Raw genomic sequence first — 18,576 nt, 5'->3', positions numbered from 1 at the left:
TCGGCCGGAACAGCTCATTCTATAATTTTCTGTTCCCATTCAGATACGGGCCACAAGGTTGCCGGGTGAATGGAAGCCTCACACAATCTTTCCTTGGAATAGGAGAGCCTGAGGAAAGTATAAACGCAACAAGTTCGCTCGGGGGAAAGCTTTAGAAAGGTGTTCTCCCCCAACGGCTCATGGCCGACTCGGATGCAGCGAAGTTCTGCAGATGTGGGTTTGCCACTTTCACCACCAGTGCTGGTCACAATTCCTGCCACAATTTTTCAGCTCACCATCATACCCTTCCTCGCATGTGTGACTTCGTTCTTACGTTCGGGCAGGCGGTAACAAGCTCTCTGCAGCGGCCTGCGATGCGCGCATGAAGCAGCTTGCGATGCGGCCGCCGCCGGTCGCCGCGTCGCCCGGAGGGGCTGGTGCAGGGTCGCTGCGAGGCCAGTCAGCGGAATATGGCAGTGCTGCACATACGCAGTTCTAGAAGAGGGGAACCGAATATTGGTGCCCCCCCCCCCCCCCCCGCAAGGTAGAGCAACCCAAACGCAGCACGAACGCGACGAGCGTTAGAAGAACGCCTTCCCCAACAGCTGCAGCCGACTTGTGTTGCACAGTTCGCCTCGGGTATTGGGAACTCTAGGCTTAGCACGGAGGCAGATATTTGGTCGCTGCTATCTCTACAATTGCGAATGACTATCCTTAATTAGGTTATTCAAAATACTATCATCCCCTTTCCCGCATGTGTAACCTCATGTGCACGTGGATAGTAATTCTAGGGATCGGTGCTGTGTTCTTTCTTGCACGCAGGTAGCGCCATCCATCGGCCTCTCGCCGCACTTCATGCTCGGCCAGGTTCATTTGCTGCCGTCCACGAGCCTCCCCGACTGCTCGGCGCTTCGCATCGCGATACAAATTCGATCACCTCTTTGAAAATCACCTTGGATGAAAATCCCTAGCACAATTGTTTACCGCACTATCATCCACTTTCTTCTCAAGGTTAGTACTCCGGCCACTCTTCTCTTCCCTCGTGTTTCCCTCATCGAGTTCATCTTTCTGATCGAACTCATCTTGCACTATCTCTGTGCTCCTATTCGTGTCTTGCGGTACGGCAGCCTCAGCTGTCTCGCCAGTCGACACATCGCGGTCGCGGCGTGGCTCCTTTATATCGGCCTCTTCAACCGCCACGGCAGGTGGCTCTTCTTTGGCCGTTGAAGTGATCGGGTCGTCGTGGCCACTGACGCCGTCAATGTTGCCGAGGATGAGGCCATACATGGACCTCTCCATACAGAGGGCGGTTACACTTCCGCGGAAGTAGAGAGTTTCCACGTCGATCTGTGCTACCGGCAACTCTCGCATTAAGCCGTACATACTGTACATTGCCTTTGTTTTTTAAGGGAAATCGTCATTTCGGTCTAAATCCATTAGCACCATAACTCTGTTTGTACCGGTGGAGCGCTTGTACCGGTGGAGCGACAATTTTCCCTCAAGCGCTCGCAGTGTCTTCGACGCAAATGTAATGTATCCGCTACGTGAATTTCCTTTCCCCCTTTTCGTTCCTCGGGGCCATCAGTAACATCGTACTCCTTGGCTGCCCTGGGTGGTGCGCATTTTCTGAAAGCCCGGCGCCTTTCTTTGTTGCTGCTCCTGCATGTAGCCGCCTTATGTCCAGCTCGCCCGCACGTAAAACACCTGCAAGCACTATTTCTCTAAAAAGTGCTACGGCAGTCCTTGGCAATGTACCCAAACTTGTTACAAGAGGAACATTTAAGCGAGGTTTTTCGGCTCGCACTCTTTCTGTCCGCTGCCGCGCTTCCGAAATCTCCCTTAACCTTGTCTGCAAGGTCGGTACTGAGGCACAGGCGCCTGGTAAGGGTTTAAATAAAGTCGCATCATGTCGGCGATGGGAGCAGTCCGTGTTGATTTTACCCAATTGGCCGGTTGGGTAAAAACAAAAACAGGCTTCTCCCATCCAGTGCAGCAATCCTCGCTGGTGTCTTTTCGCAACTGCAACTGATCAGTCCGTCTTGATTTTACTCAACCGGACCAACCACTTCCGCTCACTGACTAGCCAGCGTCGGTATCAATAATAAACAGTGACTCGGGCTAGTCAGTGAGCGGAAGCGGTTGGTCCGGTTGGGTAAAATCAACTACGACTGTTTCCATCGCCGCCATGACGCCACACTAATTAGACCGTTGCCCAGGCGCCTATTCTGCCCTTCCATGCTCCGATCTGCTGATGAGCAGTCGAGCTTCAAGCGCTGACCATAAACTTGTGCCCCTACTCTTTTAACTCCTGTTTGCGTGCTTTCTCCACTCGCTCAGCTTTCTCTCGCTCCAACCGAAGTTGTCTCTGAAATTCATTTTTACTTCCCTCTCAGCTCTTTCAGCCTCTTCTCGTTCTGCCTGTCTTGCCCTATAAACTTTCTCGTTTTCTGCTTTTTTTCCGAGCGACCCACTTTCGCAGTTAGGCTCCTGACATCCCAAGCTGGCAGCCCAACGCTACAATTTTCTCGAGATCCATGATATCAAATGTACTGTAATCTAGACACAATACCCTAGCCTACAGCTAAGTATATGTACACGGAGAAAGTTAACGAGAGCCCCAACTCAAAAGACAGTAGCAATCTATGCGGCAAATGTTATAGGCTTTTTCTCTTCCTCAACGCTCACATGAGACGTCCTGTCCGTGACGCCAGAAATTGTCACCACTTCCTTAATAAGATGCGCTGTTAGAAGGTATGGGGAGTTGACTCAAGCGAGCGAATAACCCCACTGAATGTAGAGGGCACGGGTGACGAAGGTGGTCGCCATCTGACGTGCGGTTTTCGCCGACCAGAGCGGTAAGAATTAGTCAGAGCCTTGAAGGAAACAACAACAGAAATACTTATATATGAACAGGCAATCTAATTATATATGAACAGGAAAGATCTAATCAGGAAACGGCAAACCATGAGAATCTCTACCGCAGCTGACAGAATAGAACTAGCAGAGCTCTCGAAGTTAATCAATAAGCGCAAGACAGCTGATATACGGAAGTATAATATGGAGAGGATCGAATACGCTGTAAAGAATGGAGGTAGCCTGAAAGCAGTAAAGAGACGTCTTGGCGTGGGGAAAAATCAGATGTATGCACTTAAGGATAAGCAAGGCAATGTCATCACAAATAGGGATAAAATAGTCACAGTGGCCGAGGAGTTTTATAGGGATCTGTCCAGTAGCCGGGACATACAGGATAATGCCGAACGAGACAGTAGTTCAGAGGAGATAGACATCCCACCAGTAGCGACCGAAGAAGTAAGGAAGGCTTTGAAAGAAATGAAAGGGGGCAAAGCACCTGGTGAGGATCAGATAACAGCAGACCTCTTGAAGGATGGCGGAGAAATTGTACTTGAAAAACTGGCAAACCTGTATACGCAATGCCTAATGACCGCAATGGTACCGGAATCTTGGAAGAACGCGAACATCATCCTAATCCATAAGAAAGGCGACATGAAGGACTTGAAAAACTACAGGCCGATCAGCTTACTGTCAGTCGTCTACAAGGTATTTACCAAGGTAATCACTAACCGAATCTCTGCAACCTTAGATTTCAGTCAACCTAAAGAACAAGCAGGGTTCCGTAAAGGTTATTCAACAATGGACAATATTCACACGATCAATCAGGTGATAGAGAAGTGCGCTATCATCCTCCATAAGGAGAGCAGTAAAATACCTATAAGGAAGGGTGTCAGACAAGGAGACACAATCTCTCCAATGTTATTCACAGCATGCTTACAAGAAGTATTCAGAACGTTGGATTGGGAACAGGTGGGAGTAAGGGTTAATGGAGAATACCTCAGTTACCTCAGATTTGCTGATGACGTTGCCTTGCTAAGTAACTCCGGGGAAGAATTGCAAAGCATGCTTTCCGCACTGGGCGAACAGAGTAGAAGCGTGGGCCTGAAAATTAATATGCAGAAAACTAAAGTAATGATCAATAACCTCGGGACAGCACAGCAGTTTGAGATAGATGGCGAGACAGTGAAAGTGGTAAGCGAATATATATACTTAGGCCAAGTTGTGACCCCAGATCCCAACCATGAGGCAGAGATAATTAGAAGGAACAGAATGGGGTGGGGTGCATACGGCAGACATTTTCAGATAATGAATAGCAGCCTACCATTGTCGCTGAAGAAGAAAGTGTTTGACAGCTGCATCTTACCGGTACTCACCTACGGGGCAGAAACTTGGAGGCTCACTAAGAGGGTTCATCTTAAATTGAGAACGACTCAGCGGGCAATGGAGCGAAAAATGATAGGTGTAACATTAAGGGACAAGAAGATGGCGGAGTGGGTCAGGGAGCAAACTGGTGTTAAAGACATATTAGTAGAAATTAAGGAGAAGAAATTGACGTGGGCAGGGCATGTAATGCGAAGGCAAGATAACCGGTGGTCATTAAGGGTAACAGAGTGGATCCCTAGAGAAGGCAAGCGCTGCAGGGGGCGGCAGAAAGTTAGATGGGCAGATGAGATCAAGAAGTTTGCGGGGATAAATTGGTCACAGTTGGCACAGGACCGAGGTAATTGGAGAATAATGGGAGAGGCCTTTGCCCTGCAGTGGGCGTAGACAGGCTGGGGATGATGATGATGATGATGATGATGATGATGATGATGATGATGATGATGAACAGGCAAAACACTCTACAAGCACGACGGCATGTAACGTTAACAAGAGGCAACATCGCGTACAAATGCGGGAAACAGTTCAAATGCGAAACGTGCAAAATGGAGCTTTAACTTGTATATTAGGAGGTAGAAAAGTTATTTAAAAGTAAAACAGCTCGTTGCATTTGAGAGACAAAGTCCAACAATATGCACCGACCTGGTCGGACGATGCACCGCTGCCGGAGGCGCTTCGGGTCCCGGTGAAGAGTGGATTGGTTGTAGACCAGGCCGTCCGAGGCGATCAGGGGGATTCGAGGCCCGGGAGCCCGTTGGAGTCCTCCAGGGTGCCGGTCGCCGATGGTGGTGCACGCACGGGAGAAGCCGTTGCCACATCTACGACGTCCAAACCTAACTAGTTCGTCACCGCACGGATTCTCTTTTTATAACCGCGCCCGCGTGGAGACAGAAAGGACACACAATGCGCCCGCCTGCGTCGAGCGCACAACATCCCTCTTTCTCCCTTCTGGAGTCATCAGCACGCATCACCACTGGCAATGCTCCGCTCGCCCCCTCGAAAGCGCTCGAAGCTTCGACGAATGCTGAGCGGCGGAGGTTTTGTTTTTATTTTCTTACCGGCAAGCCGGCGAGTGGGCGGAGGCATAGACGCCTCGTGCGAGAAAGTTCCAGGCTTTTCCCGGGGCGAGCGGAAATGAAATTCATCAAATCGAACGACTGGATAACCAGAATTAGGCGTTGTACAATACGATACGTTTACCTTACGCCCCAATTTGTGACACTCCCACATGACTGACGCTCCTCTGAATATACCGGAGCTGAGTCAGGTTCATCAGAACTTTCCTCTTCGGCTTCATATGTCATTTATTTTTGATCGTCAGACATGAATACGTTCAGAGAACTTATAAAAAGCATACAGCACGTAGCAAATATTCTCAGATATTGCCATAATACTTGCCTACTACTAGTTTAGCACGCTAAATTTGTGAATGATTTTCGAAAAATAGTGTTATCCTATCTTCGAATCACCTGGCGTGGCATCATGGCGGCATCCGTGTTTAGACAGCTTTAAGGGCCAGCTTTATCCGCCTGCTGCTGTTCAAACCATTACACAAGAAAACCATTTCCACTAAATTACTGCCTCATGGGAACACAAATTTCTCTGGCACAAGCCTTGCACCCATTTTAGACTATGGTGGTTTCAAAGCCACTGAGCGTTCATTTTCAACAATTCTACGCAGCGTGCTTATCACGACAAGCACTTTGTGACACGCTTTTAACAAAAGGGGAATATTGCAGTGCCACCTATGGGTGAGGTGAGAGCGTGGACTAGCGTTGTTGGAAGGGGTTTTTTTGTATGTGAGGTTCGTGATGGCGATGTAACATGCGGTATTTTCCTGGCGCAGCTCGTTACAACATCCAACAGGACGTTGGAATGCCAGGCCTACTTGACAGGGAATGCTTACTTTGGTAGGTTACTTTTTAAGTAATAATGAAGGTATTGTGGCGTACCATAATTGGAAATACAGTGGGGACGACCAGGGTAGCAAGACAGAGCAAAATTACTGCATATGTGGCGTCGTTTTTTTATGATGTTTGATTTTGTTTTGCTGTTTGGGTGGCTTTAAATCAGTTCTGATTTGTTTTTTATTTTGTACTGCTCGAACCATGTTTGGTAGGCTGCTCTTGCAACCTCTCGCACTACGTTGACGGTGCTCCTAGCCTCCATGCTGTCGGTCGCCCTGGCAGTCCACTGATGTTTGCACGCCATTTGTGGCAATTGAACAGGTTTACACATATTCCTTTTATACTTGTGCAGACGGTATGCGGTATATCTGTCTAACTCTTCACGCATGTAACGCTATTTCTACTGTGGGTACATTTCACTTATGTCCCAAGGGTGTACAGTAAGGCGTTAGTTTACAGCCTCTACTCATTAGCGCGTGCATGAAAATTCAAAGTAATTATTGTATATTTTGGTACTAAGCACAAAAGACACCTGGTTGAGGTTCATTTTAGCCCGTCCTTGAGTTGAATGAATACCTGAGTTCGTGGCGAAACAATGAAGAAACAGAGGTTTTTGAGGCACATCTTTTGTTTTTCAATTTTATTACAATATTAATTATATAAATTCACATGTCTAACTCTTTTGCAGCCCACCGCATTTACCTAATCCGCAGAGTTGTGAAGCACTGCTAAATTGGCCTTTTGGCACATACTACGCATGGGGACTGACGGAGGGCGACCTGGCTTGCTTTATTCCTACGATTCTAGGTTGTGTCGCGTGGCAGCTTGAGGTGCCCAGCAAGATTTTCTGCTGGAGAACACGAAGACATCGGGGCTCCCAGAATACCCGGATGTCCTGTGTGAACTGAGGCCACCGTATGGGCTGATCCAGCTGCACCAGGTGTATGCGACCCCAGGAAGAAAGTGATAGCAAGAGATAGTGCTGGAATTTTGAGGCCTTGGGCACTCTCGGTATGTGCGGTGGTTGCGGATGTAGTGGTGCGCTTGTCCCAAAGGAGTGCTTTTGTCTGCGTGTTTGATCAATGCAGCATTTTATCTGGTAAATTGTGAGCAAAGACGAGGAAGATCCTTACGAGCAGTGATACATGCGCAGATGCGTATCAGATGTTTTATGTCGTGGTGTGTTCAATCCAATATAAGGCTGCCAACGCCTAGTAACAACTGTGCTTGACCACGAGAAAGAGCATGCGCCTTTTTTGGTTTTTCTATTCGCGTTTAACCAGGCATCCAGTCACAGATGACATGACGGCTAATATGCTTCTCCAAGTACGAGGTCCATCATGCACGTAGACCGGAATGAGGTTGCAGATATCGCAAATATCAGCTTCGCTGTTGCTACTGATAATTATATTTCTGAACTGCACTCAATCTGCTCGATAACTCGCGCCTATATTTCGGCTCTCGTAGGATCTGGCACATTGATGTGGCACGCAGCCTGCTCTGATGACCGCCCCATGCACATGGTTATCCTATTTTAGTGTTTCGAGGGCACGTCAGCGGAATTATGTGCTGACGAGAATTCGAAAGATGTGACCATCATTATATTTTTCGGTTGTTTTGCAGTTCATACAGCTACGGGCCGGACATTATTCAACGACCCAACGGCGTAACAGGCTACGGAGACCCGTTTACTCGCGCCTCATAAACTCTAGGATGTCCCTTTCTTGCCTTGATGCTGGGAAATACTGTTATACAGCACTTCACGGGGAGCTGTGCTCTTCTGTTATGAACTAGTGTGCCCCAATGTTTGTGTGGTGAGGTCTCGAACCGAATTTGGGCGCTGCGCGTTATGTGCGCAAGCGCACTCGCAGTGAAAAAATGACTTTCTCTTGCTGTGTTTTCGTTAGTTGTATTTTGAGTACTCCTGCATGATTCATTATGAAACTCTAGCCTTCAGGGAAGGTCACGAACCCCGTTGAAAAGGCCGTTCTGGCACTTAGCCCCAGGCCGATTGTTCTATCTCGGTCAAGGCGGCTCTTTTTATGGTGGCGAGAAAAACAAAAACGCCCCAGAGATTTCGCCGCACCGTAAAGATCGCCAGTTTTTACAAAACGCACGCTGACTGCAGTTTAGTTGTCCAATGTGCAATTGCACTTGCTTTTTAACGACACATTTGGGACTGGATAGTATGAATGGATAGCGAAGTGGGAACTAGGGCAGTTCTTGGTAGCACCGCAGTCAACGTATGTCCAGCAGGTTGCACCCTCCACAAATAGAGCAAAAGGAACAAAATAAGAAGCTCAAGAGCGAATTTACATAAACAAAAACATTTCCCTGATCTAAAGAAATTAAAGTACGTTTGTCAAGTGATATCTCGGTTTTCGCGCCGATAGCGCACAGTGAAGAGGCACACAACTGCACCGCAAGGTATAACTGCTCGGTGCAGTTCGGTGCACTCGGTGCAGTTCGGTGCACTCGGTGCAGTTCGGTGCACTCGAGGCAGTTCGGTGCATTCGGTGTAGTTCGGTGCACTCGGTGCTGTTCGGTACACTTGGTTCTGCAAGGTTCGGGGCTGCTCGGTGCCGTCGTGCGGTAGGCGCAAGCGCGCACGGAAATAGGCGTACCCAGCGCCTTCTTGTGCCATTTTCGAAGGCACGCACACTTTCTTTGTTCCCTAATCCTCCTCTTCACACAACGTCATACAATTCATCTCGCGACAATTTCAGTAAAAATTCCTATGACACGCATGAAAAAATATCTGATTAGTTTGGAACGACTACGTTCGGTAATTATTATAGAAAGGGAGGATAAGGCCCAAAAAGTCTGTTACTCAGTTACCCAAAACGTCAGTCATACGGAAAGAGTGGTATCCGGGGTAAATTCAGTAGACATTTAGGTTGGCCCAGCAAGCCGTGCAAAAGACAATAACAAGCGTAAAACATCACGATAAAAAAATCAGCTTCTCCAAAGAAAAACACAATAGTGTGAGACAGTGGATCATTAGACATACGAACGTGGGTTTGGCAGGTCATGCAAGGGAAAAGTAACGACAGCTAGACTATGAGCTTCACTGGGCGGTTCCCCAAGCACGGCAACAATATTTGGAGACTTAGTGCTTGATACAGGCCAGTATAACAAAATACGGGACACAAATGTAGCGGTAACAGTTTGAAAACACGTTGTTGTAATGCAGTGAGAGAGGTATTAGTGCTACCCTGGCACACGTACGCCAGTGAAAACTTTAGAAAACGCTATAGTTAAAACTAAAAATTTCTAATGTTTAAATTGACTACGTTAACGCAGGGTATTAATTCTCACCTCCCTATAAAGTCGTTGGCAGGACGCATCCACCTCCTCTGGAGCCATTTGCGCCAGGAAAAGAATAGCCATCGCCACGTGGTATCTGGAAATCTGTTTCAAAGTTTGCGTCAGTTATCTCTTTTCAGGAGTAGTTGTCTTGATTGATAACGTTACCAAAAGAGTGCTGTAAATTATACCATCATTAATTTCTGAAGCACGCTTTTCACAGAAACAATTACAGGACCTGGGGTAACAATTCTCTCAAGTTAGCGCCTAAGTGGCAGCTTTGCTGGTGGGATGTGGAGCGAGCAATTTTTTCTTAAAAACAGCAGTTACCCTGGTGTAGCGATCTCCCATCTGGTGGGTTCGATTTATTCTTGTTGAATTCCCAAGCTAATTTTACCACTGCTGTACGATGTAACAAACTGTGTCAGAATTATTTCCGCAAAATAACGTACCCCTTTTGCGAATTTTTTCATCCAACCTGGTTCGAATGAAATCTAACGTGCATGTATTCGTGCGGCAGCATTCAGTTCGTATTTTGAAAATAAGGGCAGATTTTAAACAGCTCCCTTATGCGTAAGCTAACTAGCCATTGTGAAATTATTGCCTTTAAGGAAGCCAGCTTTTAAAAAGTTTGTTTTCTACACAGACTAAAAGTTATCGCAAACAAACAACCTTTCAATCAGTCAATCAAGCAATCACTCGTCATGGTTGTTTACACAATATGCTGTCCAAGTATCACATCAATTGTATACACAGGTGGTTGCCTGAGCGTATCTTTGCTCGCTGTGACGACACACCGCCGCCTTAACAAACAATTGCGCCCATTTGTTGTTTCTAAAATTTTGCAAAGTTAATCTCAGCTCAAGCAACTACAAATGAAAGGTGATAGTTTCGCGGACGCCAGAATGAATTACACAGTACGCAGTGTTACAGTATTTGAGTATTTGATTTTTATTTCTGGGCAAACACCCGCCGCGGTGGCTCAGTGGCTAAGGCGTTGCGCTGCTGAGCACGAGGTCGCGGGTTCCATTCCCGGCCGCGGCGGCCGCTTTTCTGATGGAGGCGAAAAGCAAAAACGCCCGTGTGTACGACATTTCGGCGCACGTTAAAGATCCCCAGGTGGTCAAAATTAATCCTGAGCCCTCCACTACGGCGCGCCTCATCGCCTGCGCTGCGTCGGCGCGTTAAACCCTACAATCAATCAATCAATCAATCAATTATTTCTTGGCAAACCCAAGGGGAGGCTGAAACTAAAGGCGGACGCGGCCTGACAGGGGCCTCAGCCACCCGATTTTCAGCGTACATAATAACACGTCTGTTCACAAACTTAAGCATAATAGAACAATCGTAATAGAGAAATAGCACAAAGCAAAGTCATTACTACATTTCCTATGTATTATACAAAGCATTGGTCTAAAATTCACAGAAGGATCACAGTGTACACATAAACGCAATAATTCGTACACATGAAGTTTCATCACACTACTATGTCACAATTACGTATGAATGCATTTTTGTTTGTAGTTGTTTTGAATTTCTACCTTTAGGGGAACATGTAGACATATATTTTAAACCCTTAAATATGTATCAGTATTGCAAGCGTCTTGCTTAAGTAACACTTCGTTGACCTGTTTTTTAAGCGTAAGTTCACTGGCGTCGAAGTTTAATTCTTCTCCCAATTTATTTATTATTTCAGCTGACTGGTACAGAAAACATTGCTCACCATACTTCGTTCTTACTTTTGGAGTTTGCCGTATTGTATGCCTGAGACGATAGCCAGAAGATTTATTGTTAACTTGTTTGTGGGTCTTTTGCCTACAAATGGTGTGCAGAACCTTCATGTAATAGATTTGGTCAGCTCGAAGCACTGAATATTCTGTAAATAAAGGACTTGTCCTCACATCGGCGTAACAGCCATGATAATCTAAATATATGCGCAAAATTCTTTTTTGCAATAAAACGAGCCTGTTATAATTAGCTTTAGTTGTGGTCCCCCACACCAAAATCCCCTAGCATAGTCTCGAATAAGTGAGAGCATTATATAAGTTTTGTTTTAACCATAGTGGTATCAAATGGCTGATTCTATATATGAGACCTATAATTTTAGAGTTCGGTGGACGGGTGAGCAATATGCGTATTTCACGAAAGTTGTTCTTGAAACCAAACACCTAACAACTTCTGTTGTGTCACGCGGTTTAACTTGGTTTCGTTGAATATAATCGGGATTTCTTTCTCGACATTTTTATCGTATGGCCTGAATATCATGTAAGTGATCTTTGTAGCGTTAAGTTGCAATGTATTATCTAATAACCAATTTGATAATTGTTCCAAGTAAACATTGACCATTTTGTGAAGTTTAAGTATATTATCAGATATGAAGAATACGTTAGTGTCATCCGCATACATTACAAGTTCTTGCGGACCTTCCATATTTATGATGTCATTTACATAAACTATAAACAGTAGCGTGCCTAACTTGGAGCCTTGCGGGAAACGTTTTTTAGCTCTAATATGTTTGATGCACTGTAGTTTAGTTGAAGAAACTCCGTTCTTTGTGTCAAATAGCCTTTTAAAAGGTTACCTGCCACACCACCTATTCCATATCTCTCCAATATAGTTAGCATAATATTATGATCTATCGATTTAAAGGCTTTTTAATGTCTAAAAGTAGTCCAATTGTGAACTGCCAGTTTTCAATATTTGCAATTTTTTATCTTTATGTATAGTAATGCTTTCTCTGTTGATTTAGATTTTTGGAAACCATATTGATACTTCAAAATTTCATTGTGTTTAAGAACAAAAGTCGATAATTTATTATAGGAACCATGGAAAAAACTGTCACGACAGATATTGGCCTCTAATTTGATATATTGTCGTGTGCTCTCCCTTTATAAATCGGTGACACTCTAGCAACTTTAAGTTCCTCACGAAGAACACCGGTGGACAGACATAGATTAATAATGTACGTTAACACGTCACTTACTTCTTGTGCCACGCGCTTAATCGGAAGTGCGGAAGTAGGATCGGAAGTACGATCGGAAGTTTCCTATAGGTGAGACTGAATAGGCCATAGACCCCCAAACGTTGCCCTGTAAAAACTGGGTACACAATCCGAAGAGTGTAAAGTGCCCTACAGCCGTTGAAGCAGTTGTGGGGATTTCAATATGGTGTTCCACAACGCTTCTATCACCGACAACGTGTAGGTGGCGGACAAGTTTCGCGCTGTTAGCGCAAGCCAGAGAAGTGGCTCCAAGGCTGTAGTTTCAAACCACAGCCAATCCGAGACATCATATCCTGCTTCTCACTTTATTTGTCCTAACTATTCCGATACAAACTCTCTTCCAGCATAACAAATTAGGAATGTCCGTCTGAACTTATGAAACCTCCAAATCGAGAGTACTTTATACTAGAACGAACGACAAGAACATGCGTAAAACGCAATCTTGGGACATTTTGCTTACCCGGGAGAAAAATGCCATGTTCATTGCAAGAAGCTGTGAATAGAAAAAAAGAACGCGGACATTCAAAATTTAAATTGCATACAGTAAATGCTCGTTAATTCAAACTCAAAGGGGAACATAAAATTGTTCCAATTAAGCGGAGTTTGAATTAGCAGGTGGGCGCTAGAAGGAAAGAAAATTGCAACTCACTGCGCAGGCAGAATACAACAAACACACCTCTGACCTTGTTATTGCGACTTGGGCGCTACTACACGGTTATGGCAGGTAATTTTCGTTAATGTTTTGTAAATATAAAAATTACACCATCTTCCCGTAGGGGAACACTGAGTATTATATGAAGCAGCCACGGGGTCGATTCAAGGGCCCATTAGTTTTCAGTTCGTCGTTCCCGTTAGCTTGAAGTACGTAGCTACCGTTATATTTACCGTTTGGTTTCCATGGTAACTACCACACTTTTCACTTACCGGAATTACGAAATGGGAAATAGCGTTGACCCCATGGCTGTTTCGGGAAGATGGTGTAATTTTATTGGAGGGGGGTGGGGGTTGTTACAATGAAGAGGCATTAAAGGGATAGAGAGAGACAGAGAGATGTTGTGCGTGGTGTGAGTTTGTCTTTATTTAGGCATTATCATCATCATGTTCAACGTAGGTGGCGCCGAGCTGTGGTTGGCGTTCCGCTTTGATTATGACCGCCTTATGGTCTGTGAAATGTAAAGTCAAAGGCTGTTGTAGTGGATGAGCACTAAAGTTGCTGAAGATGAGGTCGATGCACATCGTTTCCCGGATTGTTGTGGGCTGCTTGTAATCACGGCCCGCCGAGACTCACCCACACACGCCGCTGCCGATGACGATGAAACGGGGAACGCGCGTGAAGCGTGCTCGTCTCGTGCCGGCCCAGGAAGACACCGGCAACACTGTCGCTCCAGGAGCCATAGAAGGGTAAGACACCACCGGGCGTTCAGCAAGCGGAGCATGCGCAGTGGGGGTGTGGACGGCGCAACAACAACAAAGGAGGGACATAGCCCCGACAATGAGATGCTTCGCATCTAATAACGGCATGCGCCGGAGCACTCGCGCCGGTGGCGTGGCGTCCTCTGTAAAAGCAAAATAAGCTGTTACACGAGCGTTCCGCGTATAAGCGCGAAGCACCAGGCTGTTGTTTTTCTGTTTCGTTGTTGTACGTGTCTAGTAAATCTGGTTTAGTTTGGATCTGCAACACATTATAATCACTCTAGGCCGACTTCTGCTGCGAAGAGCGGTGCAAACCAGGGGATCATAGTTTAAATTCACCGTTCTGGATACAGACGAGCTCTAATTATGGGGAGTTTCCCCCGCTTGAAATATAAAGGGCTGTGCCTGGACGAGGGTGTGAGTTTGAAGTAAGCGGAAGTTCAAATTAACCGAGTTAGAATTAACGAACGTTCCCTGTACTTGGGCTGAATAGGAAAATTTACACAGAAGTTCACCGAGAAATGATCATCCAACATTGCTTTATTGCTGCCTCCTGTGCTTAAAGGGAAGGTGAAGCGGTTTTAGAATTAAAAGAAAAGTTGACTAGCAGCAAGTACATATTGAATAGTTCATGTGTACGAAATATTTTCGTAATACATGCAATAGAAGCGGCGCAATGAGCAAACAAACGTGGCCCGATGCCCCTCCTCCATCTCGCCGCGCGATGCCGGAAGACCGAAGAGCGCGGGCGAAAACCGGCCGAAAAACGTCACACCTGGACTCCCGGCCGGATCGGCCACTCGGCCATGCTCTTTTAGCCGTGTTTCCTTGTGAATGATACTTGTTGTTGTTGTGGTTGATAGCACTCATTTGTACGACTTTCGTGTTCAAAAAGTATGCACGGACGCCAAACGAGGCATATGTTATCATGCCGTATTCCTAAGCAGAATAATGCCACGCCGGGATGCTTGATAACATACTGAAGCGACAGCCGAGGTGGCTGTGCTTGATGACAGAGAATATACTACACTACGTTAAATACTTTGTAAACCGCTCCAATGCGGTTTTTTTTTATGCGACGGACGTGAATATTCACATTAGATTCTAGATTTAGGAAGTATGGGGAATACTGCTGTACTTTGGGCGGGGATGTCTCGTTCCATTCCAGAAACCAAGTCACATTTGTTCAGGAAATACTTGTTTCGTTAATCGCGTCGGTTTTCTTTCCCTATGGGCTCAGGACAGTGTTCAAAAAAACAATTTTTTGGAGAAACTAAAACAAGGGGCCAATCCTGATAGAAGTTCTCTCCCGGCTAAGAGGTAAACAGTATTCCTACAAAGTGACAGTAACAGAACCAAGACCACCACATTACTTATTTTGCAAGTATACATGTCACGATATAAGGTGATGTTTGTCTGGAATTAAAAAAAAACACCACTCCGAACCACCACCGTGCCATAATTTTTGTTGACTGCGGGGGCCTAATTTTTTGCCCAAGATTCCGTGTGGCTGCATATTATAACCTGGCAAGCCCTTCACTGAACCTCAAGTGTGCTCCAGTGATAGTAGTCGGTGATATATATAATGATGATACTAAAAAAATTAGGAGCTAAGAGTAAATATACGGCCTCTGTCCGACTGGCGCGGTAAATGCTTAAATCTAGAAATGCTGAAACAGGCCAACGATTCATTATCGCAAACGTTTGGTGATTGTTACCTAAAGTAACGTAACTACAACGTAACTGCCTTGTCCGACTGGTCTGTTAATTATAACGAGGTGGCCGTAATATTGTAGCAGAATGCACAACTAACAAGCTAAAATCAAGTCCTACTACAGCCAATAATGCTGAGCATGCAGGCACTAGTATGCTGCAGTGTTTTCAGAATAAATGCATGTGAAACAGTGAGACGCCACTCATCGAAGTGCAGCTAGCAATCGCGGAGGCGCCGTAGTGCCGCTGCCGAAATGTCGCGCGCGTGTGGGTCTGTGTACGGCGATGAGTAACGGGGCTGGGGTCGGCGACAACGAACAACGGAAATGCGGAAGCAGAGTCTGCTTGTTGGTTTATGCGTGTACCGGCAAGATGTGTCTCGCATATATGTTTACAGCGCATGAACGCTATTTTTTCGCGCAGTGCACGTACGTGCTTTTCGCTGGTAGATTGTTTATAAAACGCCCATTAATCTTCGGCATAAATGGTTTTATGTATAATAAGAAACAGTTAAGGCAGTATAAAATCCCCCTATGCTGGTTGCCTAATTCAAAAATATTTTGATGGAACCCACTAGTCGACGTCACAGTCACTGCTTTGGGGTTTTCTGTCGTGTAAAGCAAATTTAAGCTCCAAGATAATTGAACCAACAGCACGGGAAATTATAAAACAAACTTCCAGTCATGTGCGAAAATTAAACTGCAAGCTAAATTGCTCCAAAAGCAACCGTCCGATCGTTCGCAATGCTTCCGACAATCCCGCGCGGCCAAAGGGTGTCCTCCTTTGACGTCATGACGGGCGCAACCAATCAAGGGCGTCAAAAGATGAAAAGCGCGCGTCTTTCAAACGGGGCCGCGCTTTTTGCAAGATAAATGCCACTTGGACCCATGTACAATAAATTTCAATGTGATATTCGGAATCAGCGCGCAAGAAACTATATAACTGTTAATCTAACTCAATTTTTTTGGAAAGCGCTTCAGCTTCCCTTTAACAAAGGAAAACGATAATTTTATTTTGTGCATACATAGGGGTTGATTTCGTGCGCGAACGCATGCATGCCGTATGTGGACGGGGAGGGGGTTCCGCTTGCAAGTTCAGAAAATTTGAACGCCCATACGCTGGTTGCCGATTAACTGTCCGCGGCGGTTGAAAGTAGCCGTCGCATCAGTGTAGCAACGTAGCCGGCCACCTCACTCATACAGTAGTGAAAAAAGCGGAGAATTCACGCTCTGTGCGAACTAGCGTAATTGGAAGCCGCCCTGTTAGTGCTTCGTTTGTCTCATACGTCAGCGCGCAGGTAACCCTAAAATAACATTTATACATAGCCTCCAAACGACGAAACGCCGCAATTACAGGTGCATCATTCTCAGCGTGCAAGGCGCTGCTCGAAATAAGAAAGGGACATTGGTTCCCAGTCTTCCTCCGAGCAGGCTCTGCACCAAGACGGCAGCTACAGTGACCTAAATCCCTGTTCAAGTATTGTATTGCTGTATTATGAGACTCTCAGATGACTATTTTAGAACATCTGGCGTGCACTAGGTTCCCAACTAGCCTCACAAATATCTGATCACCTTCCTAAGTGGTACTTAGTGCAGGAAACGTGATGGGAAATGTGTAATTTTCTGGACCGCAGGTTTATGTTGCCTAAATTATGCTGCTCTCACCTTTGTTTTAAACCTTAGAAACAAGGCTTCAGTTGAAAATGAAAAAAAAAACATTTCTGTGGCTTTCCCAAAAAAGCTTCAGTTGAAAAAAACCTATGTATTTTTTGTACTCTGAATGTGCCTCATGTTTTTCTATCCATGTGCTTGTAGCACGCGCATATGGACCATGGTACTTCAATGCAGTGTAGTCAGCAAAGTGTCGTAAGCCGATGTACTGATGTTGCATGCGCTAGCGTGCAGTTATTTTTGCTTTATGAACTCTGTAAACCACCCTAATACAGCTTACAGGTTATAAAATAGAATCACATTCATGAGGGCACAAGTGTTGTGATTCAGTTGCAACTTTGCGACCTGTTTACCAGGTGCCCTCGGTGGACTGACCAACCCACTGATTTTGGCTGAGATTCGGCAAGCAGTGCGATCTGCGCAAAGACACCAACGACAAAAAACAAACACTTCTCATGTCTCAAGAAACGTGCTAAAATCGGTAAGGAGTACAAACAATTGATTACTGACACTTTTGAATTGAGGTTTATTCTGACTACATAGTTAAAATGGACCCAGAGTGGATGCAATGGAGCCTAGGGCCTCCAGACGTAAGTCGGCACTAGTAATCCCGCAATGTTTACAAATTTCATAAAGCCGACATTCCTACGTTGAAATAAGGATATGAAAAAAACACACAACGTTGGAAAGGGAACTCACCACAACTATCTCGCGCTTGGGAAATGCTCTCTGCGTTGAGCTGCGAGGTTCCCAAAACAGTCGGCGATATACTTCGGAAGAACTTATATACAACACACTCGGCCAATCGCACTTTATTACGTTGCTTAGAGTCGTGTTTTATGGAGGCTTGTTCATATGGCCATATAACAGGCGCCGCACAAGAAAACTTGAAATTGCGTTCTCATTGTGCGGCTCCTACTCCAAACGAAAGCCTGTACGAATAGAAAAGAGTCCCGTCAGCAAATACAAGCTCTTAGCTCGCTTACTAGCGAAACAGGAAGGAGTTTATACCATCTTCGGAATATAAAGAATTAACCAAAATATGTAATTATTTGCTAGAACATATAATAAATGATATATAATTGTTTTTAATGTTATGCGCTCACAAATGCGCAGTTAAGAGTAACGTTACTCTAAAGGTAGGAATAGCGGTTCAAGGAAGTTCCTAAAGCCACGATTGATTGGGCTAAAAGGTTCTTATTTTCACTAAGCTTTCTGTGCTGCAAAGTGAGGAGCGCTTCCATTGACCAAAATAGGCAAATAAGAAAGCACAAGTAATCAGTATGTAACGCCGTTTGGGCAGCCTACAAGCATTCCTTAATATATATGTCCCGCACCCAAATCAGACATAGTT

At 45.5% G+C, this 18,576-nt stretch overlaps 1 long non-coding RNA gene across 1 annotated transcript in view; it reads right to left on the bottom strand.

The window, feature by feature from the left end:
* LOC144157674 (uncharacterized) overlaps positions 1 to 17,970 on the bottom strand; it is a 31,785-nt gene extending 13,815 nt beyond the window's left edge. The window contains exons 1-3 of the long non-coding RNA XR_013319817.1: positions 17,922 to 17,970; positions 12,887 to 12,919; positions 9,438 to 9,530 (exon numbers count right to left, since the gene is read on the bottom strand). This is a non-coding gene — a long non-coding RNA (uncharacterized LOC144157674). The remainder of the gene's footprint in view (positions 1 to 9,437; positions 9,531 to 12,886; positions 12,920 to 17,921) is intronic.
* Positions 17,971 to 18,576: the final 606 nt, after the last annotated feature.

This window comes from Haemaphysalis longicornis, unplaced genomic scaffold (genome assembly GCF_048455015.1).
Source record: "Haemaphysalis longicornis isolate Haplotype H1 unplaced genomic scaffold, Haemaphysalis longicornis Haplotype H1 scaffold_10, whole genome shotgun sequence".
In the NCBI taxonomy this organism is placed as follows: domain Eukaryota; kingdom Metazoa; phylum Arthropoda; class Arachnida; order Ixodida; family Ixodidae; genus Haemaphysalis; species Haemaphysalis longicornis.
This window is presented reverse-complemented; position numbering and strand designations above follow the sequence as displayed.